Here is a 21,124-nt window from a genome sequence, read left to right on the forward strand (position 1 = left end):
TGATTTACACAACCACTTTCTCCACCATGAATTGATTATTTAAATGCATCTTATAGCAGATATCCATATGTATCCCAGTCTTGTGAGTGGTCCAGCCTTCAATACATCTCTTATCTGAAAGATTTAAGAACAGCTATATTTGGGAAGTCAAACCAAGATCTCTTCTTTTCTTAGTGGGATTTCAGCTTGGATGATTTTTTTCTAGCTTGCCCACCAGAGTGGCAACTCAGTTTGGATGGAGAGTAATATGTTATAGAATGATGCTAAGCCTCTCACTTCCTCTGGGAACAAGGGGTCCTGAGATCAGCTTGGTAGACACACACCTGCTTAAGAGTGAGTTTAGCTATTTCTGTTGAGCCCTTGATCACACGCTTGTGTTCCTGGCTGGAAAATGGATCCAATGACCTGCAATGATATCTTCACTAAGAAGCTATGAAGTCTGCTTGTCTCAGATCAGCATATAATGGCCTGATCCTGTTAAGCTCCACCAAAGCCAATGGATGAAGTTACTCAATGGGTAAGTCTGGTTATGAGTTACATTTACCACAGAAGCAGCCATGCATACACCAGGTTCTGACTGCAAGGCAGGGGTTTCAGCCCAAGGTCCACATATAACCTCCTGGGCAACTGTCTGAGGGCCACAGTCAGGGGTGACACTTCAGATTGCCAACAACTTCCACTCCCCCCCATTAGACAAGCAATAAAATAAAGAAATCCACACTTGCAAGGTAATTTATGACTTTTCAATTTAAAAAGTCTGTTAACAAGTTTTATTTGGAAGGGGTCATCCAGAAGGTCCTGACGGATGGCCTGATTTGAATGAGAATGCAGAATTCAACAGAGAGGACGAATGCCCCCAAGGAAACCTCCTATTTTATTTCATTGGTATGCAGGCAAGAAGCAGGACAATCTGCCTCAAAGCTTTCTTCTTGCATCTGCCTTACTTCGCTACATCAGCTCAGTTGCTGTAATTATCTACACGTTTGCAAGGATTGTCTGAAAGTGAAAAGAACATGAAACAACCACCATCAGACTAGACATCAACAAAAGCAGAATGCCTCCAATGGATTCCAATTTCAGGGACTCCTTAATTCAGTGGTTCTCAAAGGGTGTGGCAGGAGAGGATGGCGAGCCTGGTGCGAAGATTCAAGGGCAACCCAAAAACATTTAAACATTTCATTTGTGTTGATGAGGAGATGAAGTGGAAGCGTTTCTGCTTGCCCAATACAACAATCTCCTTAAGAGCTGCTGTGAGTACACCCCATCATGCTGAAATTCTCCATCCACCTCAGAAATATGGAAGGTTATTGATACTGCAGTTCTGTGCATACCTGCTTGGGAACAGCTTCCTTCAAACTCAGAGGGGTTTTCTTCTGAACAATTATGCTTAGGATGTGGCAGTTTTAGCATCCCAACTGGCAGGGGTGGCAACTTGAATAAATATTGGGAGGGCTCAGGTAAGCCCCACCCTGCATAACTGACCACAAGATGCAGCACATGCACACCATTTGAATGGCAATGCCCATCACCTACGGGGGACCTTGGCTCCCTCAAATATTTTGTAAGGGGCGGGGGCAAAGGGACCTCGGCCCCTAGGAGTTGGCTGCTATGCAAACTGGAAATATTATTGGCGATGCCCCTCACACAAAGGCTATTTCACATAAAGAATGCTTCATTTTCTATGTAATCTTGGACGCAAATGATATTTATTTATTTATCACATTTATAGCCCTCAAGGAGCTCAAGGTGGTGTACTTAAGTTTGCCTCCTCCCTCTTTTATCCCCACAACCATCTTGCATGGTAGGTCAGGCTGAGAGAGTGTGACTGACCCAAGGAACCAGTGACCTTCATGGCCGACCGAGGAGTCGAACTCTGATCTCCCAGCTGATGGCATGGCTCCCCAAATCAACACAGACTGTGGAAACTTCACATTGGACTTCAAGCATCTGGCATTGTTGCCTCCCCATTCTTCCACCAGCCTCTGGGTCCTTGGTTTCCAAATGAGATGCAAAAGCTGCTCTCATCAGAAAAGAGATTTGGGGAGCCATGTCATCAGCTGGTGTTGGTCCACTGTGCTTCATTAAGTCCAGGGTCAATGTAGCCATCTACCAGGAGATTTTGGAGCACTTCGTGCTTCCTACAGCAGACGAGCTTTATGGGGATGCTGATTTCATTTTCCAGTAGGACTTTGTCACCTGCCCACACTGCCAAAAGTACCAAAACCTGATTCAATGGACATGGGATTACTGTGCTTGATTGGCCAGCAAACCCGCCTGACCTGAACCCCATAGAGAATCTATGGGGCATTGCCAAGAGAAAGATGAGAGACATGAGACTGAGCAATGCAGGAGAGCTGAAGGCTGCTATTGAAGCTTCCTGGTCTTCCATAACACCTCAGCAGTGCCAAAGACTGATAGCATCCATGCCACGCCGCATTGAGGCAGTAATTGATGCAAAAGGGGCCCAAACCAAGTACTGAGTACATATGCATGCTTCTACTTCTCAGAGGTGCAATATTGCTCTATTTGCAGCCCTTGTTTTGCTGATTTCATTTAATATTCTAATTTTCTGAGATTGTTAATTTGGGGTTTTCATCAGCTGTACACCATAAACATCACAATTATAACAAATAAAGGCTTGACATATCTCGCTTTGCATGTCATGAGTCTATCTCATATATTAGTTTCACCTTTTAAGTTGAATTACTGAAATAAATGAACTTTCCCACAATATTCTAATTTTTTGAGTTTCACTATGAAACCAGTGCTGGGAGAGGCACCACTTGCCAATGCAACAATTACGTGGTCTCCATGGAGATCACTTCTGATTTGCCCCAGATCAAGAAGGGCATAGTTGCGCTTTGGCGGCGCATCAACTAAATGATTGGGGACACATGCCTGCGCTGTCTAATGAAAAAGTGCGGCTGCAGCCAACACCCAAAGAAACAAAGAAGGCTTAAGTCCTGGGCTACAACCATCGCCCCTTCAAAAATAAAAACAAAACAAAACCTTAAGGCTTGAGGAACTTGTTTTACTGCACATTCATTCCGATTTGTTTCCAGGGAGGTTAGACGGCAGTTGCATCTACACCATACATTGATGTATGCATGTATGCATTTCATACAAGTTTATATGCTGTTTGATTCTTAAAAAAACACAAAATCCCTCAAAGGGGTTTATACAAAGAATACAACAATAAAATCATTAGTAAAAACAATGAAAACATTCAGTAAATTAAAACCAGCAGGAAACAGAAACACGTCAGTATTTCAGACAGAGGAGGAGGCTTGTCTAAACAAAAATGCTTTAAGTGGGTGCCAAAAAGAGTACAGTGAAGCTGCCTGCAAGATATCAATTGGCAGGGAGTTCCAAAGTGTAGGGGCCACCACATTAAAAGATCAGTTTCTTACAGATGCAGAACGGGTATTATGTGCCCCCTCCACAGATCAAAGCAGTCTGAGAGGGCATGTATGGGGTAAGACAATCTCACAGACAAATCTGTAGTTTGTTTAGGATCCTGGGAATTGTAGCGCTGTGAGGAGTAAACTACAGCTCTCTAGGTTCTTTGGAGGAGGCCATGTGCTTTAAATGTATGCTGTGCATGTGAGCGATGTTGCATCAAGCCAGCATTATCCCACACGTTCCAGTGCACTTTCTCCTCTCTTACACTTTGGGGGGGAGTGGGTTTGTTGTGCAAGGCCTCCCAACTGCACAACCACCATTTGCTGGGATGTGGCTTAATTTGCTTTCTCTGACTCATTGTAGGATGTTGAACTAGATGACCCTCTAGCCCCCTTCTAGCTCTATGGTTCTTTGATTCTGTGACTTCATAATCCTACAATGCAGTTGCCATGGTCGGAACTGGGGAAAGCCAGAAGCGAAGTTGAATGAAAGGCCAAGGCAAAGGAGTTTGGCGAGAGATCTGGCCGTGGTGGCTTTTGCTTCCCTCCTGAGTCACCCAGAGAGCAAACAGGTTGCTGTGAGTATGGCTGTTAGAACAGGGGGAAGGAAGGGCCCAATTCTCAATCCTCAATCCAAAATGGATCAACACAAGAGAGAAAGCAAATTGAGAGCAAAGCAAAGAGTACCTCCAGACCATCGCTAGTCTTGGGTGGGATTCAGCCACATAATACCCATTCTGCATCTGTAAGAAACTGATTGTTTAATGTGGTGGCCCCTACACTTTGGAATTCCTTGCCGATTGATATCTTGCAGGCAGCTTCACTGTACTCTTTTTGAAGAAGAAGAAGAAGAAGAAGAAGAAGAAGAAGAAGAGGAGGAGGAGGAGGAGTTTGGATTTGATATCCCGCTTTATCACAACCCGAAGGAGTCTCAAAGTGGCTCACATTCTCCTTTCCCTTCTTCCCCACAACAAACACTCTGTGAGGTTAGTGGGGCTGAGAGACTTCAAAGAAGTGTGACTGGCCCAAGGTCACCCAGCAGCTATATGTGGAGGAGCGGAGACGCGAACCCGGTTCCCCAGATTACGAGACTACCGCTCTTAACCACTACACCACACTGGCTCTTTAGAGAGAAAACATTTTAAGTAAGCACCTTTTTTGGCACCTACCGTATTTTATGCTCCATAAGACACACTTTTTTCCTCCTAAAAAGTAAGGGGAAATGTCTATGCGGCTTATGGAGCAAATGCCTATGGATGGCGGGGGGATCCTGCTGCAGTCGCGAGCAGAGGATCCATGGTTCCCCTTCCTTCCCTCCTCCATGGCTCACTTTGAAGCAGCAAAGCAACCTGTCTGGTTGGCTGCTTTAAAGGAACCGTGCTCTCTTTCCCTCCCTCCTCCCTGCTCAGTTCGCTGAAAAGCTCCTTCTCCACACACCCCATGTGTGCTCTTTGTCCCTTCAGTACTTAAACCCTTCTCCTGCGCAGCCTCCTTCCCCACACACTCCACACGTGCTCCTTGTCCCTCCAGTGTTTTTCCTTCCCTCCCCACTTAAAACGTGGTTAGAAAGCACAAGTCCACATGGATCCTCAGGATTTTTGCATTGGGTCACCCCAAATTCACCATCAGATCACATAGCATGTCCATGGCTACAGCCTGCACCAAAAAAATCACGCACCCACTGTCGCCTGGGGCCACAGTGGTGCAAAAACATGGTTACAAAGCACGGATCCACATGGATTCTCAGGATTTTTGCATTGGGCTACCCCAAACTCACTGTCAAATCACATGTCTGTGGCCACAGCATGAACCACAAAAATTATACATCCACTGTTTCGTTCAGAATTTTTTTTTCTTTTCCTCCTCTAAAAACAAGGTGTGTCTTATGGTTCTGAAGGATGAAATGAAGGATGGTACAAAATATGCCCCCTGTGGGGAAAGCTGATAGTTTTCTAGGACTTCTGAATTTCTGTAATACACTATGGAAATAAGAGAGAGCTGGAGACGCCTGTCCTTGTTGTCCGTTGCTCTCCCGCCATAGTTACATTCGCCTAGGGATTGAAACAACGCATTAGGATGAAAATGGTAAGGTGTTTATGGAGCATGCAGAGATACCTTCTGTTTAAAACAGGAGACCAGACTCTGCTCACAAGGCGACCGGAGCCCACATACTGCAGGCTCAGGAGGGAATTGGAACCTACAGGTGGGACATCTTTAATAAGCAGCCATATGTTAGCTGGCCTGGCATTACAGGGATGATGGAGTTTGGTCAGAATTGGACTCCCGTCACAAATCCCCATATGCTGTGGGCTAGTCCTGGATGCACCTTGGAAGGGTGGTATGTTGGGGGTGGGGGTGGCTATTTGACTGTGGCCCAGATGTAATAGGAAACCATGTTTTGGGGAGGATTCTAGATTCAATCGCCGCCATATCCTGGTAAGGCTGGGAGAAATCCTTGCCTGTGGCAAAGGAAGGTATCAGCCAGGCAGAGCAGACGATACTGAATTAGATGGACCAATCAACTGACTTTGTATAAGGCAGCGAGCATCACATGAGCTGCAGTGTGCCTTGCATGCTCCTCTCTCCCCCCTCCTCTTTTCCAGCTGTTTTGCTATGGCCACACCGAGGAATGGCGAGATGAAGTGTGCAAGCCTTGGGGGCTCATTTTCATAATATTTGTAGTATGCTCAAGTTCGTAATGATAAACCATGGTTTAGCTAAATCACGCTAAACTCGTTTTCATGATGCGAAACCAGCATTATGTCTGAATGTAGGCATAATGTCCATACCTGTAAGATATGTGAGAGCTTCAAATGAGATTTCTTCATATTCATTCAGAAACATCTGAATCTGCTGCATGCTGATTCTCAGATCAGATTCTTTTAATTCATAAGGAATGTCCCAACCTGTCCAGGTCAGAGTGGGGGAAAGTGAGTCTGCAATACAGCAAGCTTTCTTCTTCTGATGGCAAACAATAAAATGCCATTCAATGCTAATAGGCTACGCTGTAAAAAAAACTATAGTGATGGCTGAAAGAATGGCTGCTTCTTGAAAACACAGACATTTTGGACTTAGAAGGTTTTAACAATGTTTTTGGGTGGCATGCATATTTGTGGTACGACAAGGTTAAAGCTCATAAGGCATTTAAAAATCATATTGTCAGGAAAGCATTGTTTAATGTCTGGTTAAGATATAAAGACTTACTGGAGAATAAAACCCCAAGGTGGCTGTCACCAATGGAAGCAAAGGCATTGAAAAAGTCCAATATGGAGGCCAAATGGCCGAAATATTGGGAAATATTGGAACAAGAAGGAGATAAACTGAAACTGCAGAGTTTTGAGAAATTAAAAGATAAGGTGCGAGATTGGCTGCACTATTTTCAAATAAGAGAAGCCTATAACTTGGATAAAAAAATAGGCTTCCAGGTGGAAAAATCTAAATTGGAAACTGAGTTGTTAGAATCCAAAACTAAAACACTCTCAAGAATGTATAACTTGCTGCTAAAATGGAATACGCAGGATGAAACAGTTAAATCTGCTATGATTAAATGGGCACAAGATGTTGGTCATAACATCATGTTTGCTGACTGGGAATGCTTGTGGACCACAGGTATGAAATTTACGGCATGTAATGCCCTAAGAGAGAATATTATGAAAATGATATACAGGTGGTACATGACACCAGTCAAGCTTGCAAAAATCTACCACTTGCCTGACAATAAATGTTGGAAGTGTAAAGAAAGTGAAGGAACATTCTTTCACCTGTGGTGGACATGCCCAAAGATTAAGGCTTTCTGGGAGATGATATATAATGAAATGAAAAAAATATTTAAATATACATTCCTTAAGAAGCCAGAGGCCTTTCTCTTGGGCATGGTGGGCCAATTGGTGCCAAAGAAAGACAGAAATTTCTTTATGTACGCAACAACAGCGGCAAGAATTCTCATCGCAAAGTATTGGAAGACACAAGAGCTACCCACCCTGGAAGAGTGGCAGATGAAGTTGATAGAGTATATGGAACTGGCGGAAATGACTGGCAGAATCCAAGACCTGGGAGAAGAGTTGGTGGAAGAAGACTGGAAGAAATTCAAAGACTATCTTCAGAAATACTATAAAATTAATGAATGCTAAAACTGTGCTTGGATTGGCAATAAGTGGTAATTAGTGATAAAAGTTAATAAGATTATGCAAAAAAAAAGGTATTGATATGCTTGAAAATATGGATATAGTATATGTTATGGTATAAAGTTTAACATTTGAAAAAGGGTAAGAATTTGCTGAATTAAATATTTGAATGGGAATACAAAAGGGGGGAGGTGTGAGGAGGTCAAGAACATAAGCATATGAAATTGAGGTTATTGGAAAAATGGATTGGTTTTAACTTTTCTATGTTTAAATTTAATTTTTCTTAATTAGTTGTGCTTTCTTTTTGTATTTTTGGTGTTTCTTTCTTTCTTTCTTTTTTGTAATCTAGGGTTTTTTATTCTGTGAATTTTTATTTTTCTTTTCTGTAAAACTCCAATAAAAATCTTTTTTTAAAAAAAAAAACTATAGTGAAGCCCAGGCATATGTCTCAATATTGGATGCAAGAGGGAGATATTTATCTTTAATTAACTTCCTTTACAGTGCACCAGTGTGTTCCAGGTCTTACATTAATTTGAGCCGCTAATGTTAAATATTATTTATGTGCCCTTCAGCTGTCATTTGAAAACTGCTGAGCTCAAAACTGAACAGCTGCATTCTGATGGACACAGAAAAGCCACAAGTGCCTCTGGTTAATTTGAACAGAAGCTGCCTATACTGTATGGCTGCCTAGGAAATCTGAGCAAAATAGACCCAAGTTTGTAACCACATAGAAATACTCCCATTTGTTATTTGGGGTGCTTTGGGCAGCAAAAACGGCCCAGTGAGTGACATACCGAGGAAATCTTCAATAAATCTAAGCCCCCGCTTAATCGCACAGACTGACACAATGATTGGTGCAATGGTTGTGCCATTACTGGCATGGGGTCAAAAGCTGTTGCCAGTGCCTGTTTAATCCATGCTGTGGTGTTCCCTAGTTTAGAGGTGCAGCACATATAATAATAATAATAATAATAATAATAATAATAATAATAATAATTTATTATTTATACCCCGCCCATCTGGCTGGGCCTCCCCAGCCACTCTGGGCGGCTTCCATAAAAACCAAAAATACAGTAAAATATCACACGTTAAAAACTTCCCTGAACAGGGCTGCCTTAAGATGTCTTCTGAATGTAAGGTAGTTGTTTATCGCTTTGACATCTGCTGGAAGGGCATTCCACAGGGCGGGCGCCACTACTGAGAAGGCCCTCTGCCTGGTTCCCTGTAGCTTTGCTTCTCGCAATGAGGGAACCGCCAGAAGGCCCTCGGCGCTGGACCTCAGCGTCCGGGCAGAATGATGGGGGTGGAGACGCTCCTTCAGGTATACTGGACCGAGGCCGTTTAGGGCTTTAAAGGTCAGCACCAACACTTTGAATTGTGCTCGGAAACGTACTGGGAGCCAATGTAGGTCTTTCAAGACCGGTGTTATATGGTCTCGGCGGCCGCCCCCAGTCACCAGTCTAGCTGCCGCATTCTGGATTAGTTGTAGTTTCCGAGTCACCTTCAAAGGTAGCCCCACGTAGAGTGCATTGCAGTAGTCCAAGCGGGAGATAACCAGAGCATGCACCACTCTGGCGAGACAGTCCACAGGCAGATAGGGTCTCAGCCTACGTACCAGATGGAGCTGGTAAACAGCTGCCCTGGACACAGATTTGACCTGTGCCTCCATGGACAGCTGTGAGTCCAAAATGACTCCCAGGCTGCGCACCTGGTCTTTCAGGGGCACAATTACCCCATTCAGGACCAGGGAATCCTCCACACCTGCCCGCCTCCTGTCCCCCAAAAACAGTACTTCTGTCTTGTCAGGATTCAACCTCAATCTGTTAGCCGCCATCCATCCTCCAACCGCCTCCAGGCACTCACACAGGACCTTCACCGCCCTCACTGGTTCTGATTTAAAAGAGAGGTAGAGCTGGGTATCATCCGCATACTGATGAACACCCAGCCCAAACCTCCTGATGATCTCTCCCAGCGGCTGCATGTAAATGTTGAAAAGCATGGGGGAGAGGACAGAACCCTGAGGCACCCCACAAGTGAGAGCCCAGGGGTCTGAACACTCATCCCCCACCACCACTTTCTGAACACGGCCCAGGAGGAAGGAGCGGAACCACTGTATGACAGTGCCTCCAGCTCCCAGCCCCTGAAGACGGTCCAGAAGGATGTTATGGTCGATGGTATCAAACGCCGCTGAGAGATCCAGCAGAACTAGGAAACAGCTCTCACCTTTGTCCCTAGCCCGGCGGAGATCATCAACCAGTGCGACCAAGGCAGTTTCATGATGAGGCCTGAATCCCGACTGGAAGGGATCCAAATGGTCCGCTTCTTCCAGGCGTGCCTGGAGTTGTTCGGCAACCGCTCGCTCAATCACCTTGCCCAAGAATGGGAGATTTGAGACTGGGCGATAGTTGGCCATCGTGGCCGCATCTAAAGATGGTTTTTTAAGAAGCGGTTTAATAACCGCCTCTTTCAGCGGATCTGGGAAGGCTCCCTCACGGAGGGAAGCATTCACCACCCCACGAAGCCCATCGCCCAGTCCTTCCCGGCTAGCTTTTATAAGCCAGGATGGGCAAGGATCCAGGAGACAGGTGGTTGGTTTCACTCGTCCAAGCAGCCTGTCCACATCCTCGGAGGTAACAGATTGGAATTGATCCCACTCAACTTGACTAGACAGAACTCTGGCACTCTCCCGCCCCGGCCCTGCTCCCACGGTGGAGTCTACTTCTTCCTGAATCTGAGCGATTTTATCTGCAAAAAACTTTGCAAAATCATTGCAGGAGAACATGTTGCCCGTACTGGGCCCCGATGTTGCAGGTGGTTCCGCTAAATTGTGAACCACCTGAAAAAGTCTCCTGCTGCTGTTTTCTGCAGATGCAATAGAGGCGGCGAAGAAATTCTTCGCCGTCGCTATCGCCACTTGGTAGGCTCGACGTTGAGCTCTAACCTGTGTCCGGTCAGATTCGGAATGAGTTATCCGCCACCGGCGCTCTAGCCGTCTCAACGATTGTTTCATTGCCCTCAGATCCGTGGAAAACCACGAAGATGTCCGGGCTCCATGCAATCGGAGAGGGCGCTTCGGAGCCAAACAGTCAATAGCCCTGGTTAACTCCACATTCCAGCGGGCCACCAGGGAATCGGCTGAGAGGCCATCAACATGGGATAAAGCATCCCCTACCACTCTCTGGAAACCATTTGGATCCATTAAGTGGCGGGGGCGGACCATCCGAATTGGTCCCACCTCCCTGCAGAGGGGATGGGTCGCAGAGAAGTCCAGTTGCATCAGGAGCAACTATATGTTGAGAGCATCAGTGTTGTGGACAGCGCAGTAGATCAGGGAGATCCACTTTAAATTCCCCACTCGGGAATACGGATGGGTGAATCTGTCCCTTTAGGTTTCTAATATTTCCATTGTTAAATGCAGTTCTTCACTGTCTCTAGGAATCCCAGTTTGGGGGCCTCACAAGAGCCTAAGAAGAGCCTGCTGGACCAGCCAATGGCCTATCTAGTCCAGAATCCTGTTCTCATAATGGTCAACCAGATGCCTGAGCGCAACTCGCAAGTAAGACTTGAACACAACTCTTGCCTTCTGTGGTTTCCAGCAACTGGCCTTGTGAGGCATTACTGCCTCTGACCATGGAATCTCTGGCTCAGGTTTAGAATTGGGGACCCGGGTCTGGGCCCAGCACCTTATCTGCTTGCACTGCCATTTTTTTTAAAAAAAACCTGGCTGTACACTCCTCCTCTGGGTCAGAATATGAGCTGCTGCTCAGGGTGTGGATGGTGAAAGATGCAAATTACCGCCTTGTTCAACTGAAAGGCAGTTGTTTAAGAAACCTCACCTGCCATGGGATCAGCACCTGGTGACAGGACAAGAATGAGAGCAGCGCAGCAATTGGATTCATGGCAACTTCTAACAAGGTCAAATGTTGGGGGTTCAATATATATCTTCCCCGTGTTGTCTACGATGAACCGCTGGGTGGCCGGGGTGATTTTAAGAGACTGGATGTAGATGTTAATAATCTTGACTGGCTCCCCTAAAGTGTTACTCAGGCTGAAATCAGTAGAGCATGGGACTTTCTCCTCCTGCACAAAGCCAGCCATTTCTTCTGACATTCTGTACAGTAATCAACGGTAAAGGCTCCCCAAGAAGCCACCACCGTCCCTGAAGATAAGAAGACATCCCCAATGAGGTCAGTGTATCGAATTCCTGGCAAGCATGCTGCTTCCGTCCACCTATCCTTCTTGCCTCCTAAGCCACTGACCAGCTTTTCAGCCCTGTCCAGCTTCTGAGAGCATACCTCAATGCTGTTCTCGAGTTCTTTCTTCTGGTTACAGTGGCACCTTGGGTTACATATGCTTCAGGTTACAGACTCCGCTAACCCAGAAATAGTGCTTCAGGTTAAGAACTTTGCTTCAGGATGAGAACAGAAATCATGCTCCGGTGGCGCAGCGGCAGCAGGAGGCCCCATTAGCTAAAGTCTTCAGGTTAAGAACAGTTTCAGGTTAAGTACGGACCTCCGGAACGAATTAAGTACTTAACCCAAGGTACCACTGTATTCAGTTCTTCCAGCTCATCATTTAGCTTCTGGAGACGGTCAATCACCTTCTTGAGTTCTGCTCATTTTGTATTGAGCTCCTGCATTTGAACAGCAAGCAAACCTTCAGCCTCCTGAGTCGTTCACGTTTTGGGGCCACCACCTTTGCGACACGGCCGTACACTTCCACGGCTCTCACTTCTTTGCACAAGCCTTCGCCGAGGATGAGACATTCTTTATGACAGCTGGCTGGAAGTCCGAATGGTGCTCATTGGACTTTGGGGGCAGAATGCAGGAGAGTCAAGAGGAGTGGGGAGTTAGAGCCAATGATATGCAAAGTCTATAACAGCAACCCTGGGGCTAAAGAGGAGCAGGAGCAGGTGGGGGCTGGCTAAGGACAGGCTTCGCTTGGTAGGACGGTGCCCCACTTGCCCAGATGAACTAAACTCTACTGCTTGAATGACTTGCTATACAGTGTTACCTCGGGTTACATACGCTTCAGGTTACATATGCTTCAGGTTACACACTCCGCTAAACTAGAAATAGTGCTTCAGGTTAAGAACTTTGCTTCAGGATAAGAACAGAAATTGTGCTCCGGCGGCGCGGCGGCTGCAGGAGGCCCCATTAGCTAAAGTGGTGCTTCAGGTTAAGAACAGTTTCAGGTTAAGAACAGAGCTCTGGAATGAATTAAGTACTTAACCCGAGGTACCACTGTATTGTAAAGGACAATGCTCAATATCAACAAAGAAGCACATGACAACACCTCCCAATAAAGGGTTTTTGGTTGTTGTTGTTGATTTACCCCATCAAGGCTTTCCCATCATCATAGTTCCAGCCCTACATCTGCTAAAACTTCATTGTTTTTCCTGGTCATGCCTGAAAGTGTGACGGAATGTTGAGAACAAGGTCTTACATTCATTGATTTGGGATTGGAAAAGATATACATATTGTTCTTTAACCAGTCTTTCAAAAGTGGGACAGAAAAATCCCAAATCTAAACTGTCCAATTCAACTTTATTAAACAAAGCCACAGGCATATGATTAACAAAGGCATCAAGAATCATTTCTCCCTCTTCTTTTTTAATTAAAGAAGGGAGGTTTCATTTATTTATTTATTTAAACAAATTATTCACACATTACGAGGCCATAAATGCAATGGATTACCTTGACTCCAGGAGGAATGCTTGGCTCCTCCTTTGCTTTCGGCATTTTCCCTGGTTCGCTGGCTAAGGAAATGGCGCCTTTCGGAGGAATGCTTGGCTCCTCCTTTCTGCTTTGCATGTTCCCTGGTTCGCTGGCTAAGGAAATGGCGAATGCTTGGCTCCTCCTTTCCCTTCCGCATGTTCTATTGCTCACTGGCTAAGGAAATGGTCCACACCGTGGCCAATAGAAACAGACCCTGCAGCCACAGCATCATCTGCAGACTGCACAACGTCATCTATTTTTTAAAAAAGAGCAGATGAAGATTGAGAACGCTGGATGACAGAGCACTTTCGTCCACTTTAACTCCACCCACCTAAATCTCCCTCCCACCAAACACTAACAAGGGGGTGGCCAGAGAGAATGGCATCTTACCCAGACACAGCTTACCCATTGTGCCAGGCTCTGACCCCCAGGAAACAAGGCTGCGACTAGGCGGCCGGCAGCTGGGGAATTTCCATGCCAGCCGCTTGGATTAGCCGGCTTTCCATCTCTTTCTTTGAATTCTGGCCAATACGGATTTGGCCCAAGCCAAATCCAACCTACACCTGCAATCAATAAAGTTGTGGCCTAAATTAAATCCCATAACATCCAATTTGTTCACCTAATAACTTACCCCTTTTTCCTGTTGATTCACATCAACCGAAATACCCTCTTTTTTTTAAAAGATATTTATTAAAATTTTCAATTTTTTATGCAAACAAAAAACAAACAAAAAAATTAAAAACACATATAGTTCATAATACTTAATTTTCAATAACATATTTCTCTGACCTCCTCATACCTCCCCTTCTTGTATTCCAATTCAAATTATTTGTTCAGCAAATCCTTAACTCAAAGCGTTACAGCTTATAAAAACACCTTATTTTCTATCCAACATCTTATTATAACCTTAAATTTTTACTTATAAAGAACCATTTTTTCGTATTCCTTTATACCATTACAGCTAGAAACCACTCAATTTCAATCCAGCATCATTCAACATTCCTTAATTTTACAATATTTCTGTAAGTAGTCCTTAAATTTTTTCCATTCTTCTTCTGCCGACTCTTCTCCCTGGTCGCGGATTCTGCCAGTCATTTCTGCCAATCCCATACAGTCAGTTTCATCTGCCATTCTTCCAGAGTAGGTAAATCTTGCATCTTCCAATACTTTGCGATGAGTATTCTTGCTGCTGTTGTAGCATACATAAAGAAAGTTCTATCCTTCTTTGACACCAATTTGACACCTTCATGTAGGATTGCGATGTGAGCTGACACCCCTGGCTTGAATCCGTATCTGAGCAACCAAACAGCAGAGGAGAGGGAGTTGAAAGTTTTGGCAGCGGGGGGGGGGGGGGCGCAGCGGCAGGTAAGTGGTCCACGCACACCATTGGTGGTCCACGCACACCATTTGAATGGCAATGCCCATAAACTGGGGGGGGGGAGCCCCCTCAGAGGTTTTAGTGGATGCTGAAGACCCCTCAGCCCCTAGGAGTGGGATCCTATGGTTGACAGATAAAGACACTGAGAATATGCCCTTCAAAAGGTCGCACAGGCCTCTAGGGGCGCATTGGAAGATGGCCGACAATACCATCTCTCCGGCTCACACGAGGTAATTAAGAGGCTAATGATGGGAGTAATTAGCCTCCCGGGTTTTCCCAGGGGATGGGAAAATGCTGCCTCGTCCGCGGATGTCTATAAATCACCCCTGAGTTCGAAAGAAGGAGGGGGTGGGGGCACTGGGTGGAAAGCCCTCGAGTGAGTTTTTGGCTCTCCTGCATGCTGCTTCCGATCACGATCCTAGTTGCATTGCTTAAGATAAACAATTGGAGAAGAATAAATGCACATGTTTTGAGTGAAGGAAAGGGTATACTGATTGCTAATTAAATCGACCTCTGAGAAGCTGAGTGACGGGTTAGATTGAACAGAAGACTACATCAAAGAATCACAGCTATGTCGGTATGTTGAAATGGATCAGAAAGGGGGGGAAACTTTTCTCTTTTTCAAGATGATTTACCTAACAACCCCCCCCAAGAAGAACCGCCACACGACTGATAGCAAGTGAGATGGGAAAATAAACTGTGTGGAAATAAAATTATTAACTAAAGGCTTTGTTTTGCGGAAGATCTGGAAAGGAAACGAAAGGCTTTTGGATGATGCAGTTCTAATTGGGAACCGCCATTATGAGACGAGACAGACTTTGTTGCAAGATTTACAGTCAAAGGGGGAGGAAGCCATGGTTCTGTTATCATATCTGAATTCTACGTTTGATCTGGCAAGAACTCCCCTGAAAAGACTGATTTATGGAGCAACCGGTCTGGGAAAGTTAATGAGCAGATGCTTAGATTGTACCTTATGGGAACTGCTGAAATGGTGCCTGCCATTTGAACAGAACTTTTGGATCAGCATGAAAATCCACACAGGACTATAATAATGTTTGCTTCAACTCGCTTGTGGAGATAATCTCAGAGGTTATAAAGAGGAAAAAAATGATAACAACAAGAAGATTGGAAGATGGGATTTGTAAAGGATAACAACAAAGAGATGGAAAGATGGGACTTGTGAACATCAAAGCAGCAGAAATATGAGATGATTGGACCCTTTCTGAACTCGAAGTATGGGTACCCCCAACAAAAATTTAAAATTCGGCTAAATATTTGGAGTTTATTATGTATTGGTATAATTTGGAATTAATGTGATATGATTGGTTTGTCAATTGGAAATTTAATAAAAATTATTTTTTTAAAAAAATCAAAAGGTCACACAGATAGTGCTTGATGGAGATATGACTAAATCCCGTGATATACAGAAGGAGACAAGGCAAAGATGTCCACTTTCCCTGTTCTTTTTATTCTGGTCCTAGAAGTGTTGCTGAGAGATATTAGAGGAAAGAATTATGGGAAGAAAGATTTAAAAAGAAATATACAAGCTAAGGGCATTTGCTGATGACATGATGTTAACTTTAGAAAAAGTTAGAACTTTAGAATACCACAGCAGGGAATACCAGTATTCATATGGACCAATAAATGAGTTTGGTGCATTAGCAGTTTTTAAGATTAACCATCAGAAAAGGAAAGTATTAATATGACCACATACTAGGTGGTCAACAACAAATAACACCTGACATGGGCTGAAGTTAGAAAAGATATGCCAAGATGGGAAAGGGTAAAATTGTCATTGCAGGTCAAAATTTCAGTAATAAAGATTTGACATTAGTAAAGAAGGTAAAATACTTGGGGGTGAATATGACTGCTAAGAATGCAAATTTATTTAAAGATAATTATGAGAAATGCTGGTCAGAAGTGAAGAAGGATTTAGAGATTTGGTCGAATTTGAAGCTTTCCTTGCTGGGTCGGATTGCTGTCATTAAGATGAATGTATTGCCAAGAATGTTGTTTTTGTTTCAATCATTACAAATTATTGACAAGATGGACTGTTTCAAGAGGTGGCAAAGAGATATCTCTAGATTTGTCTGGCAGGGCAAAAAAGCCCAGAATAAAATTTAAGATACTTACTGATGCTAAAGACAGAGGGGGGTTTGTCCTGCCGGACTTTAAACTTTATTATGAATCAGCAGCTTTTTGCTGGTTGAAGGAATGGCTACTTCTTGAGAACACTGACATCCTAGATCTTGAAGGTTATGATAATGTATTTGGGTGGCATGCATATCTGTGGTATGGCAAGGTTAAAGCGCATAAAGCATTCAAAAACCATATTGTCAGGAAAGCACTATTTAATGTCTGGACAAGATATAAAGACTTTTTGGAGAACAAAACCCCAAGGTGGTTATCACCTATGGAAGCGAAAGCTATGAAAAAACTTAATATGGAGGCAAAATGGCCAAAGTATTGTGAAATTTTGGAACAGGATGGTAACAAGCTGAAATTGCAGAGTTATGAGAAGCTCAAAGGGAATGTGAGAGACTGGTTACATTATTTTCAAATAAGAGAGGTTTACAATCAAGACAAAAAAATTGGTTTTCAGGTGGAAAAATCAAAGTTGGAAACAGAATTGTTAGAACCCAATGCTAAGATATTATCAAGAATGTATAATTTGCTGTTGAAATGGAGTACTGAGGAAGAAACGGTAAAATCTGCTATGATTAAATGGGCACAAGATATTGGTCATAATATTTTGTTTGCCAACTGGGAGCAGTTGTGGACCACTGGGATTAAATTTACGGCATGTAATGCCTTAAGAGAGAATATTATGAAAATGATGTATAGGTGGTACATGACCCCAGTCAAGCTTGCAAAAATATACCATTTGCCCGATAATAAATGTTGGAAATGTAAAGAAATTGAAGGTACATTCTTTCACCTTTGGTGGACGTGCCCGAGGATTAAGGCTTTCTGGGAGATGATTTATAATGAAATAAAAAGGGTATTTAAGTATACTTTCGTGAAGAAATCAGAGGCCTTTCTCCTGGGCATAGTCGGCCAATTGGTGTTAAAGAAGGATAGAATTTTTTTTATGTACACTACAGCAGCAGCAAGAATACTCATTGCAAAGTACTGGAAGACACAAGAATTACCCGCCTTGGAAGAATGGCAGATGCAAGTAATTGACTATATGGAAATGGCTGAGATGACTGGCAGAATCCGAGACCAGGGAGAAGAGTTAGTGGAAGAAGATTGGAGGAAATTTAAAATTTATTTACAGAAGTATTGTAAAATGTATGAATGCTGATGACATTGAAATAAAATGAAGGGGTTCTAGTAATAAGAGATAAAAAATTGAAATTTGGGAGGTAAAATATATAAGGACAAAGTAGTAGGATATGAATTTGCTGAACTAATTGTTAAAAAGGGATATAAAAAAGGGAGGCGTGAGGAAGTCAGGAAAATAAGTTAATTGAAGATAAATAACTAGAAAAGAGTGATTTGTGTTTTTTCCTATTCTATTTTTTGTGTGTTGACTGTTCTTTTTTCCTCTTGTTAAATGTTTGTATTTTATGTATTGTGAAAGTTTGTATTGTTGTGTTTTATATTGTTTTTCTGTGTTTTTATTGTCCTATTTTTCTATTGTTAAACTTAATAAAAATATTATTTAAAAAAAACAAAAACAAAATTTCAGTAATAAAAATGAATGTTTTGCCTAGAATGATCTTTTTATTTCAAACAATACCTATTGTGACTGATTTACTGTTTAAAGATTTCTTTAAGTTTTATCGCAATGTAAAAAACCACGAGTTAAAATGAAAGTACTGCGAGATGTGAAGGAACTGCCTGATTTGAAATTGTATTTTGCAGCCTGTTGCTTAGTGTGGAGGAAATACAGTGGTACCTTGATTTAAGACCGTAATCTGTTCCGGAAGTCCGGTCTTAAAACAAAGTGGACTTAAAACAAGGCGTGCTTTCGTATAGAAAGTAATTGAAAATGGATTGATCTGTTCTAGACAATGAAAAACACCCCCTAAAACAGCAATTTAACACGAATTTTACTGTCTAACGAGACCATAGATCCATGAAATGAAGGCAATAATCAATGTACTGTACTATAAAATAAATAAGACAGTATTGTAGATGAAAAAAATTAACATTTCTTTTTTTTCTTACGTGCCCTGATGATAGCCATTGTTTGGATGGGGGACTTTTATCCATTTTTGCAGTCACACAATCAACCAGTAGCTGAACTAGGTTCCACACGGTTACAACACAAGTCACAAAAACGAAGTCACAAGGCACAGTCACAGGTCAGTCCCATAAAACGAAGCCACAGTCAAAAAACCGAAAAAGCCACACAAACCAAAATGCAAAAATAAATAAATAAATAAAAAATAGCAAAAACAAAACCTCCAAATATCACCTCTGTGTTGCTTGGGTGCTCGGGACTCAACAGCTGGCAGACTCAAACAGGAAGCCTCAGTTAACAAATGGGACTCAATTAACAAAGGAAACACACTCAACAGGAACCAGACAATGAAAAGCGACCCCTAAAACAGCAGCTGGGCCCGACCCGGAGCACTCATTTCCAGATCGCAATTGGACTTAGTCCAAAACGACTTATAATAGACTGGACTTTAGTCAAGGTTCCACTGTAGTGGGTGATCCTAATAGGAGGGTTTTGGAATTAGAATGCCATGATTTGAGGTTTGAATGACATGGATATATGTCGTATGACAAGGTCAAAGTGAATGTGGACTTGAAAAATCATTTTGTTAGATGCACTATATTGAGAATCTGGAATAGATAGGTTTCATTTGAAAAGAGGCGACAGGTAAAGAGAAATGATTAGTTTAGGGAGGTCAGGTGACTCCACCTATTACAGCTTTTCATTGTATAGGTTTGTTAGATTTGTGCATTGCTTCCCACTAAGGAAGCCCCAAAGCTATGTACAGCTGTTCTTCTGGTTGGTGCCAGAGCATTCCTACATCCCAGTCTTCCTGAATTCTGGGTGAACCGGAATAATTCCTAAACCACAAATTCCAGAACTGCAGCACACGTGCTTTACTGCACTTTTAAGTTTCTTCCATTCATTCCTTTGCCTGCACACACCAGTGTGTCCTGCAGTTTAACCTGGACACAGCTCAACATGGACTTCCTCAATGACATTTCCCTATCCTTCTGGGACACAAATGAGCTGGGAGAATTAACACAGTTGTTCCCACAATCTTATGGCGCAACAAGGTGGGGGGTGGGCAAGTGGGAAAATGAAGCCCTCAGGATGCTTACCAAGCAAAGCAGTATACAGTGTCATCATGGAATGAGTGAGATGGATGATGACCCTGCAATGATGGCAAATAAATTCCAAACAAGGCTGAACTAGCCACATGAACCAGTTGTCAACCTGAAAGTTGGAAAAGGGTAGATGGCTTTCAAATGCAGCAGAAGTTACATTATTACCCATAGGAACAGTTTGCCAACAGTCACTGTGCAGAGCCGGACCAACACAGTTTGCTGCCTGAAGCAAAAACGGTGCCTCTCCTATCCCATTCCATGTACAGCAGCCAATTGAGCTGGCAGCTGATGGGGCATCGTCTTCCACAGCACCTGAGGGTAGCAGGCACAGCACGGTGGGGGTGGGCAAGCGGGAAGATGAAGGTCACATGACCCTACCAAGCAGACATTTTGCTGCTGCTCCTCATTCTGGACCATGATGCTTAAGAACAAACAACACAAAACGCCATGGAATGGGCAATGTTAGTAATGTTATTAAAAGTCAGAAAAACTAATAATTGGGTAAGGCAAAGATCAAAAGTTGTGAATGTAGTGGAATAGGCCACTAAGTCAAAACTGACCACCATGTGCATCATGGAGTGATGACCGGGGAGGGGGGGCCTTGGCTGGCTCATTGATATGGCCAGATGGTGATCTGCAGACCAGCCACACTGTGGTCCATGGCTGTGTCCCAGGCACCAATCAGGTAGGCCAGCTAAGCTCCTGGGGGTGGGACCTCGGGGCAGACTGCAGGAAGAGCCTCTCCCCTCTGGTTTGGGTCAGCGCCAAATGAGGAGAGCTGGCATGCCTTGTGACAATTGCCATCTTGGCCCTGAACGTCTTGAATTCTTGTTTTGCAGCACACAGCCTTTGCTATGGAGAAAGGTTGGCCCCCGGTTGATGGGACTGGGCATTGGAGGAGGGGATTTTGCCTTCCCCAGAGCCCTGTTATTCTTGGCATGGATGTTACATTTATCGATGATGTTGTCCTTAGTTTCTGGCAGGTGCTGCAGGCATTGGGCTCCCTGCTTCTCAATGGGGACTCTCTTGAGAAGGTGTTTGGGTGTTGCTTCTGGACCCAGACCAGCTTTGGCCCTGGAATGCCTGTGACCTGCAGGATGGCAATAGTGGCTCATGAACTCAAAGCTCTCTGACCTTCCACTAACATTTCCCAGCCTGCAGATTGGCTGTGTGCTTCTGCCCAGAGCTGGGCTGCCTGATATTTGG

This window comes from Podarcis raffonei, chromosome 3 (genome assembly GCF_027172205.1).
Source record: "Podarcis raffonei isolate rPodRaf1 chromosome 3, rPodRaf1.pri, whole genome shotgun sequence".
Lineage (NCBI taxonomy): Eukaryota > Metazoa > Chordata > Lepidosauria > Squamata > Lacertidae > Podarcis > Podarcis raffonei.